This window comes from Oncorhynchus nerka, unplaced genomic scaffold (genome assembly GCF_034236695.1).
Source record: "Oncorhynchus nerka isolate Pitt River unplaced genomic scaffold, Oner_Uvic_2.0 unplaced_scaffold_879, whole genome shotgun sequence".
Lineage (NCBI taxonomy): Eukaryota > Metazoa > Chordata > Actinopteri > Salmoniformes > Salmonidae > Oncorhynchus > Oncorhynchus nerka.
This window is the reverse complement of record NW_027040409.1, coordinates 274,352-282,536: the sequence shown is the minus strand read 5'-3', so window position 1 is coordinate 282,536 and position 8,185 is coordinate 274,352.

Below are 8,185 nucleotides of genomic sequence, written 5' to 3'. Positions count from 1 at the left end.
ATGTCTTTCACCATGTGAAGCCTTTCACCATGTCCTTCACCCTGTGAAGCCCTTTCACCATGTCCTTCACCCTGTGAAGCCTTTCACCATGTCCTTCACCCTGTGAAGCCTTTCACCATGTCCTTCACCCTGTGAAGCCTTTCACCATGTCCTTCACCCTGTGAAGCCTTTCACCATGTCCTTCACCCTGTGAAGCCCTTTCACCATGTCCTTCACACTGTGAAGCCCTTTCACCATGTCTTTCACCATGTGAAGCCTTTCACCATGTCCTTCACCCTGTGAAGCCTTTCACCATGTCCTTCACCCTGTGAAGCCCTTTCACCATGTCCTTCACCCTGTGAAGCCTTTCACCATGTCCTTCACCCTGTGAAGCCTTTCACCATGTCCTTCACCCTGTGAAGCCTTTCACCATGTCCTTCACCCTGTGAAGCCTTTCGCCATGTCCTTCACCCTGTGAAGCCTTTCGCCATGTCCTTCACCCTGTGAAGCCTTTCACCATGTCCTTCACACTGTGAGGCCCTTTCACCATGTCCTTCACCCTGTGAAGCCCTTTCACCATGTCCTTCACCCTGTGAAGCCTTTCACCATGTCCTTCACCCTGTGAAGGCCTTTCACCATGTCCTTCACCCTGTGAAGCCCTTTCACCATGTCCTTCACCCTGTGAAGCCCTTTCACCATGTCCTTCACCCTGTGAAGACTTTCACCATGTCCTTCACCCTGTGAAGACTTTCACCATGTCCTTCACCCTGTGAAGCCTTTCACCATGTCCTTCACCCTGTGAAGCCTTTCACCATGTCCTTCACCCTGTGAAGCCTTTCACCATGTCCTTCACCCTGTGAAGCCCTTTCACCATGTCCTTCACCCTGTGAAGCCTTTCACCATGTCCTTCACCCTGTGAAGCAGCGCACTGGTTGTTGTTTACAAAGAGGCATACCCCCTTAACAGATCACACTGTGAATCCTTTCACCACTTAACAGATCACACTGTGAATCCTTTCACCACTTAACAGATCACACTGTGAATCCTTTCACCACTTTATAACAGATCACACTGTGAATCCTTTCACCACTTAACAGATCACACTGTGAATCCTTTCACCACTTAACAGATCACACTGTGAATCCTTCCACCACTTAACAGATCACACTGTGAAGCCTTTCACCATGTCCTTCACCCTGTGAAGCCTTCCACTACTTAACAGATCACACTGTGAACCCTTTCACTACTTAACAGATCACACTGTGAATCCTTTCACCACTTAACAGAACACACTGTGAATCCTTCCACCACTTAACAGATCACACTGTGAAGCCTTCCACCACTTAACAGATCACATTGTGAATCCTTTCACCACTTAACAGATCACACTTTGAATTCTTTCACCACTTTGCAATTTCACGAACGTTTCATTTGACAGCTCAGAGAGGCCAGAGATGAGGAAGAAGCGGAGAGAGGAGAGAGGGGTGCAGGGGTATATAAAATAAGATAAGGGGGACAGAGAAAAAGGGAGCAAGAAATAGGTGAAAAGAGAGAGAGAAAGAGACAGAGAGAGAGAGAGAAAGAGAGCGACAGAGAGGGAGAGAGGGAGAGACAGAGAGAGAGAAATAAAGCGACAGAGGGAGAGAGAGAAAAAGAGACAGAGAGGAGAGAGGGAGAGAAAGAGAGAGAAAGAGACAGAGAGAAGGCCTTTGCTCACTCTGCCCAGCCCCTCCCTCCTCTTCACCTCCCCTCTGCCCAGCCCCTCCCTCCTCTTCATCTCCCCTCTGCCCAGCCCCTCCCTCCTAATCTACTCTCCTCTCCTCCCCTCTCCTCCCCTCCCCCCCCCCTTCTCCTCTCCTCTCCTCTCCTCTCCTCCTTTTCACTCTCTCTCTCCCTCCCACTCTCCCCACCTCTCCTCTCCCCCTCCTCTCCTTCTACCACTTCCTCTCCTCACACTCTCCCCAACTCTCCCCCTCCTCTCCTTCTACCACCCTGTCCTCTCTCCCTCTCCCCAACCCCTCCTCTCCTTCTACCACCCTGTACTCTCTCCCTCTCCCCACCTCCTCCCCACCTCCTCCTCTCCTTCTACCACCCTGTCCTCTGTCCCTCTCCTCTCCCCTCCTCTCCTTCCACCACCCCTGTCCTCTCTCCCTCTCCCCACCTCCTCCTCTCCTTCCACCCCCCTGTCCTCTCTCCCTCTCCCCACCTCCTCCTCTCCTTCCACCACCCCCTGTCCTTTCTCCTCTCCTCTCCCCTCCTCTCCTCCTACCACCCTGTCCTCTCTCCCGCTCCCCTCCTCTCCTTCCACCACCCCCTGTCCTCTCCCACTCTCCCTCAGGATCAAATATGTTGTTACCTACCCTTATCCCCTGGGGGTGGGGCGGCCCGTCAGGAAGTCCAGGATCCAGTCACAGAGGGAGGTGTTTAGTCCCAGGGGTCATTATGATGTTGAACCCTGAGCCGTAGCTGTAGTTAATATCTTGTTATTTTATCATTTCGTATTATACTGAAACATTGTCCTCTGTTTGAAAGATTCTTTAATAAACCCTGTTTGATTGGTATGTATCAAATCTGGTGAAGACTTTCAACAATTTTATTATTTTATCGATTGTGAGTTTTGTTATTATTTCATTGTTATAATTGATAAATTGTTATAATTGATAAATTGTTATAATTGATAAATTGTTATAATGTTATAATTGATAAATTGTTATAATTGATAAATTGTTATAATTGAAAAACTGTTATAATTGATGAATTGTTATAATTGATAAATTGTTATAATTGATAAATTGTTATAATTAATAAATTGTTATAATTGATAAATTGTTATAATGTTATAATTGATAAACTGTTATAATTGATGAATTGTTATAATTGATAAATTGTTATAATTGATAAATTGTTAATAATTTATAAAACTTCTAATCAGCAGGGGACTCTGCAGGTGTTCCAGGTTTTTAAATATCACTGAAATAACTGCTTGTTACATGGAAGTAGGAAGTACTGAAATGAGTGACGTATGTTGTCATTTGTGTAAATAGTGGGGAGCTACTTTGTCCCAAAATGTTGAATTCTATGGGAACGACATCCATTCCTGGTGTGTTTCTGGGGAAAATATCCAGACAACTTGACTTGTACCACGTTTTGTGACGCTACAGCCTTGTTCTAAAAATGGAATCAATTGTATTTCTTCCTTATCAATCTACACACAATACCCCATATAGACAAAGTAAAACCAGGTTTTTATTTATTTTGGCAAATTTATGAAACATAAAATTAAAAAAATGCAATACCACAATTAGACAAGTATTCAGACCCTTTACTCAGTACTTTGTTGAAGCACCTTTGGCAGTGATTACAGCCTCGAGTCTTCTTGGGTATGACGCTACAAGCTTGGCACACCTGTATTTGGGGAGTTTCTCCCATTCTTCTCTGCAGATCCTCTCAAGCTCTGTCAGGTTGGATGGGGAGCATTGCTTCACAGCTATTCTCAGGTCTCTCCAGAGATGTTTGATGGGGTTCAAGTCTGGGCTCCGGATGGGCCACTGAAGGACATTCAAAGACTTGTCCCGAAGTCACTCCTGCATTGCCTTGGCTGTGTGTTTAGGGTCGTTGTCCTGTTGGAAGGTGAACCTTCGCCCCAGTCTGAGGTCCTGAGCGCTCTGGAGCAGGTTTTCATCAAGGATCTCTGTAATTTTCACCAATCGTCTTTCCCTAACAGACATCAAAACACCTGTTAATACGGTCCTCCTCCTAACAGACATCAACACACCTGTTAATAGGGTCCTCCTCCTAACAGACATCAACACACCTGTTAATAGGGTCCTCCTCGTAACAGACATCAACACACCTGTTAATAGGGTCCTCCTCCTAACAGACATCAACACACCTGTTAATAGGGTCCTCCTCCTAACAGACATCAACACACCTGTTAATAGGGTCCTCCTCCTAACAGACATCAACACACCTGTTAATAGGGTCCTCCTCCTAACAGACATCAACACACCTGTTAATAGGGTCCTCCTCCTAACAGACATCAACACACCTGTTAATACGGTCCTCCTCCTAACAGACATCAACACACCTGTTAATAGGGTCCTCCTCCTAACAGACATCAACACACCTGTTAATAGGGTCCTCCTCCTAACAGACATCAACACACCTGTTAATAGGGTCCTCCTCCTAACAGACATCAACACACCTGTTAATAGGGTCCTCCTCCTAACAGACATCAACACACCTGTTAATAGGGTCCTCCTCCTAACAGACATCAACACACCTGTTAATAGGGTCCTCCTCCTAACAGACATCAACACACCTGTTAATAGGGTCCTCCTCCTAACAGACATCAACACACCTGTTAATAGGGTCCTCCTCCTAACAGACATCAACACACCTGTTAATACGGTCCTCCTCCTAACAGACATCAACACACCTGTTAATAGGGTCCTCCTCCTAACAGACATCAACACACCTGTTAATACGGTCCTCCTCCTAGATCCAGTTGAATGGTGATGATTGACAGTTCAGTTGTCCTGTAATGGGGCGGGTCATTCTAGGTTTCCTTTTCATTTTACGGGACAATAGATCCAGTTGAATGGTGATGATTGACAGTTCAGTTGTCCTGTAATGGGGCGGGTCATTCTAGGTTTCCTTTTCATTTTACGGGACAATAGATCCAGTTGAATGGTGATGATTGACAGTTCAGTTGTCCTGTAATGGGGCGGGTCATTCTAGGTTTCCTTTTCATTTTACAGGACAATAGATCCAGTTGAATGGTGATGATTGACAGGTCAGTTGTCCTGTAATGGGGCGGGTCATTCTAGGTTTCCTTTTCATTTTACGGGACAATAGATCCAGTTGAATGGTGATGATTGACAGTTCAGTTGTCCTGTAATGGGGCGGGTCATTCTAGGTTTCCTTTTCATTTTACGGGACAATAGATCCAGTTGAATGGTGATGATTGACAGGTCAGTTGTCGTGTAATGGGGCGGGTCATTCTAGGTTTCCTTTTCAAAAGTCGTAGATGAAAACAAGCTGCACGTTACGTTCCTATTGGCCTTCAGACAGACAATTCAGATGTTGGTTTCCAAGACGGCGTGAACGCCACGTCAAACATCTGGGCCCTCCCCTCTTCACTCTGTATCGTAGAGAAACCTCCAGGCCAATAAGGCGCCGTATGGACGGCGTGATGCAATTGTGGAGTCTCCGGAGAATCAAACTGAGCTCCGTACCTCAAAGCCGCAGCGCCGCCCCAGATTTTGTAACAACTCCGTATAGCTCCGCGTTGATGTGATTGGCTGAGGTGGGAGGGGGGGGGGACTCACTTCCTTGATTAACTTCCTTTACAACAGCTCAGTGGAGTGCAGGAAGTATGAATGCCCTGAATACGCTCCGCGTTGATGTGATTGGCTGAGGTGGGAGGGCAGGAAGTATGAATGCCCTGACTCCGCTCCGCGTTGATGTGATTGGCTGAGGTGGGAGGGCAGGAAGTATGAATGCCCTGACTCCGCTCCGCGTTGATGTGATTGGCTGAGGTGGGAGGGCAGGAAGTATGAATGCCCTGACTCCGCTCCGCGTTGATGTGATTGGCTGAGGTGGGAGGGCAGGAAGTATGAATGCCCTGACTCCGCTCCGCGTTGATGTGATTGGCTGAGGTGGGAGGGCAGGAAGTATGAATGCCCTGACTCTGCTCTGCGTTGATGTGATTGGCTGAGGTGGGAGGGGGGAAGTATGAATGCCCCGCCCCCCCTCCGCGTTGATGTGATTGGCTGAGGTGGGAGGGGGGAAGTATGAATGCCCCGCCCCCCCTCCGCGTTGATGTGATTGGCTGAGGTGGGAGGGGGGAAGTATGAATGCCCTGACTCCGCTCCGCGTTGATGTGATTGGCTGAGGTGGGAAGTATGAATGCCCTGACTTCTACAGAGGCCCTATCATAGTAAATGCTGCAGAGCAGATGATGGTGTGTGTGTGTGTGTGTGTGTGTGTGTGTGTGTGTGTGTGTGTGTGTGTGTGTGTGTGTGTGTGTGTGTGTGTGTGTGTTTGCTTGCTTTAGCCATGCCCGGAGTGCCAGGTGAGCAGGGTTTGTTATTTTGGGATGTTTCTATTGGTTACCTGATCCCAGGCAAGCTCATTCAAGAACAGCTTTTTGAAATGAGCTCAAATAGTATCTGGACCCGGATCTGCAGGCTCTGCCGGAGAGGAAGGTTTATTTCGGAGTGACTTCTGAATTCCTGGGAAATTGGAGTTGGAAGAGAATGTATTGAACTTCCTCCAGTCATCCAGCTGGCCCATGACTTGCTCCAGTCATCCAGCTGGCCCCTTAAAGCATAACCTCTTCCAATCATCCAGCTGGCCCATAACTTCATCCAGTCATCCAGCTGGCCCATAACTTCCCCCAGTCATCCAGCTGGCCCTTAAAGCATAACTTCCTCCAGTCATCCAGCTGGCCCATAACTTCCTCCAGTCATCCAGCTGGCCCATAACTTCATCCAATCATCCAGCTGGCCCTTAAAGCATAACCTCTTCCAATCATCCAGCTGGCCCATAACTTCCTCCAGTCATCCAGCTGGCCCATGACTTCCTCCAGTCATCCAGCTGCACCTTAAAGCATAACCTCTTCCAATCATCCAGCTGGCCCATAACTTCCTCCAGTCATCCAGCTGGCCCTTAAAGTATAACCTCTTCCAATCATCCAGCTGGCCCATAACTTCCTCCAGTCATCCAGCTGGCCCATGACTTCCTCCAGTCATCCAGCTGACCCATAACTTCCTCCAGTCATCCAGCTGGCCCATAACTTCCTACAGTCATCCAGCTGGCCCATAACTTCCTACAGTCATCCAGCTGGCCCATAACTTCCTCCAGTCATCCAGCTGGCCCATAACTTCCTACAGTCATCCAGCTGGCCCATAACTTCCTCCAGTCATCCAGCTGGCCCATAACTTCCTCCAGTCATCCAGCTGGCCCATAAGTTCCTCCAGTCATCCAGCTGGCCCATGACTTCCTCCAGTCATCCAACTGGCCCATAAGTTCCTCCTGTCATCCAGCTGGCCCATAACTTCTTCCAGTCATCCAGCTGGCCCATAACTTACTCCTGTTATCCAGCTGGCCCTTAAAGTTACAACTTTCAAGTCAAAACAAAATATGAAAATTAGAGGTAATTTTAATATGGGGATCCATTTTTCCATTTGTCCATTCAATATGTTCTATTAGGTCAAGATCCAACTGACTTCTTCTTTGTTATTTTCCAAAATGATATTTGAAAAAAATATGCAGAGATGTAAAACTATTTCTTTTTTTCTGTCTAGGTGGTTTGTCACAAAACCTACTCCAATTTCTTTGTGAGTGTCTCCTGCCCTCTGGTGTCGAGGAAGTGAATAACATGTTTAGTCCTCAGTCAGTAACTCATCTCAGAAACCCCAGACCTAGGAAAAGACAGTCAGGCAGACAGACAAAAACACAGACAGTAAAGGCAGACAGAATAAACAGACAAAAAGGCAGACAGTAAAGGCAGACAGAATAAACAGACAAAAACACAGACAGTCAGGCAGGCAGACAGACAGACAAAAACACAGACAGTAAGGCAGACAGAATAAACAGACAAAAACACAGACAGTAAAGGCAGACAGACAAAAACACAGACAGTAAGGCAGACAGACAAAAACACAGACAGTAAGGCAGATAGACAGGCAGACAGAAAAGACAGACAAAAACACAGACAGTAAGGCAGACAGAAAAAACTGTCAAAAAGGCAGACAGTCAGGTAGACAGACAAAAACACAGACAGTAAGGCAGACAGACAGGCAGACAGAAAAGACAGACACATACACAGACAGAAAAAACAGACAAAAAGGCAGACAGTCAGGCAGACAGAAAAGACAGACAAAAAGGCAGACAGAACAGACAGACAAAAGGGCAGACAGACAAAAAGGCAGACAGTCAGGCAGACAGAACAGACAGACAAAAGGGCAGACAGAAAAAACAGACAAAAAGGCAGACAGTCAGGCAGACAGAACAGACAGACAAAAGGGCAGACAGTCAGGCAAAAAGGCAGACACAAGACAGACATTACAGACAGACAGACATTACAGACAGACAGACTGACAGACTTCCCAGTCTCTAAGGGAAATGGGAAGGTGTAAATACCTAGTCAGTTGTACAACTGAAATGTGTCTTCTGCATTTAACCCAACCCCTCTGAATCA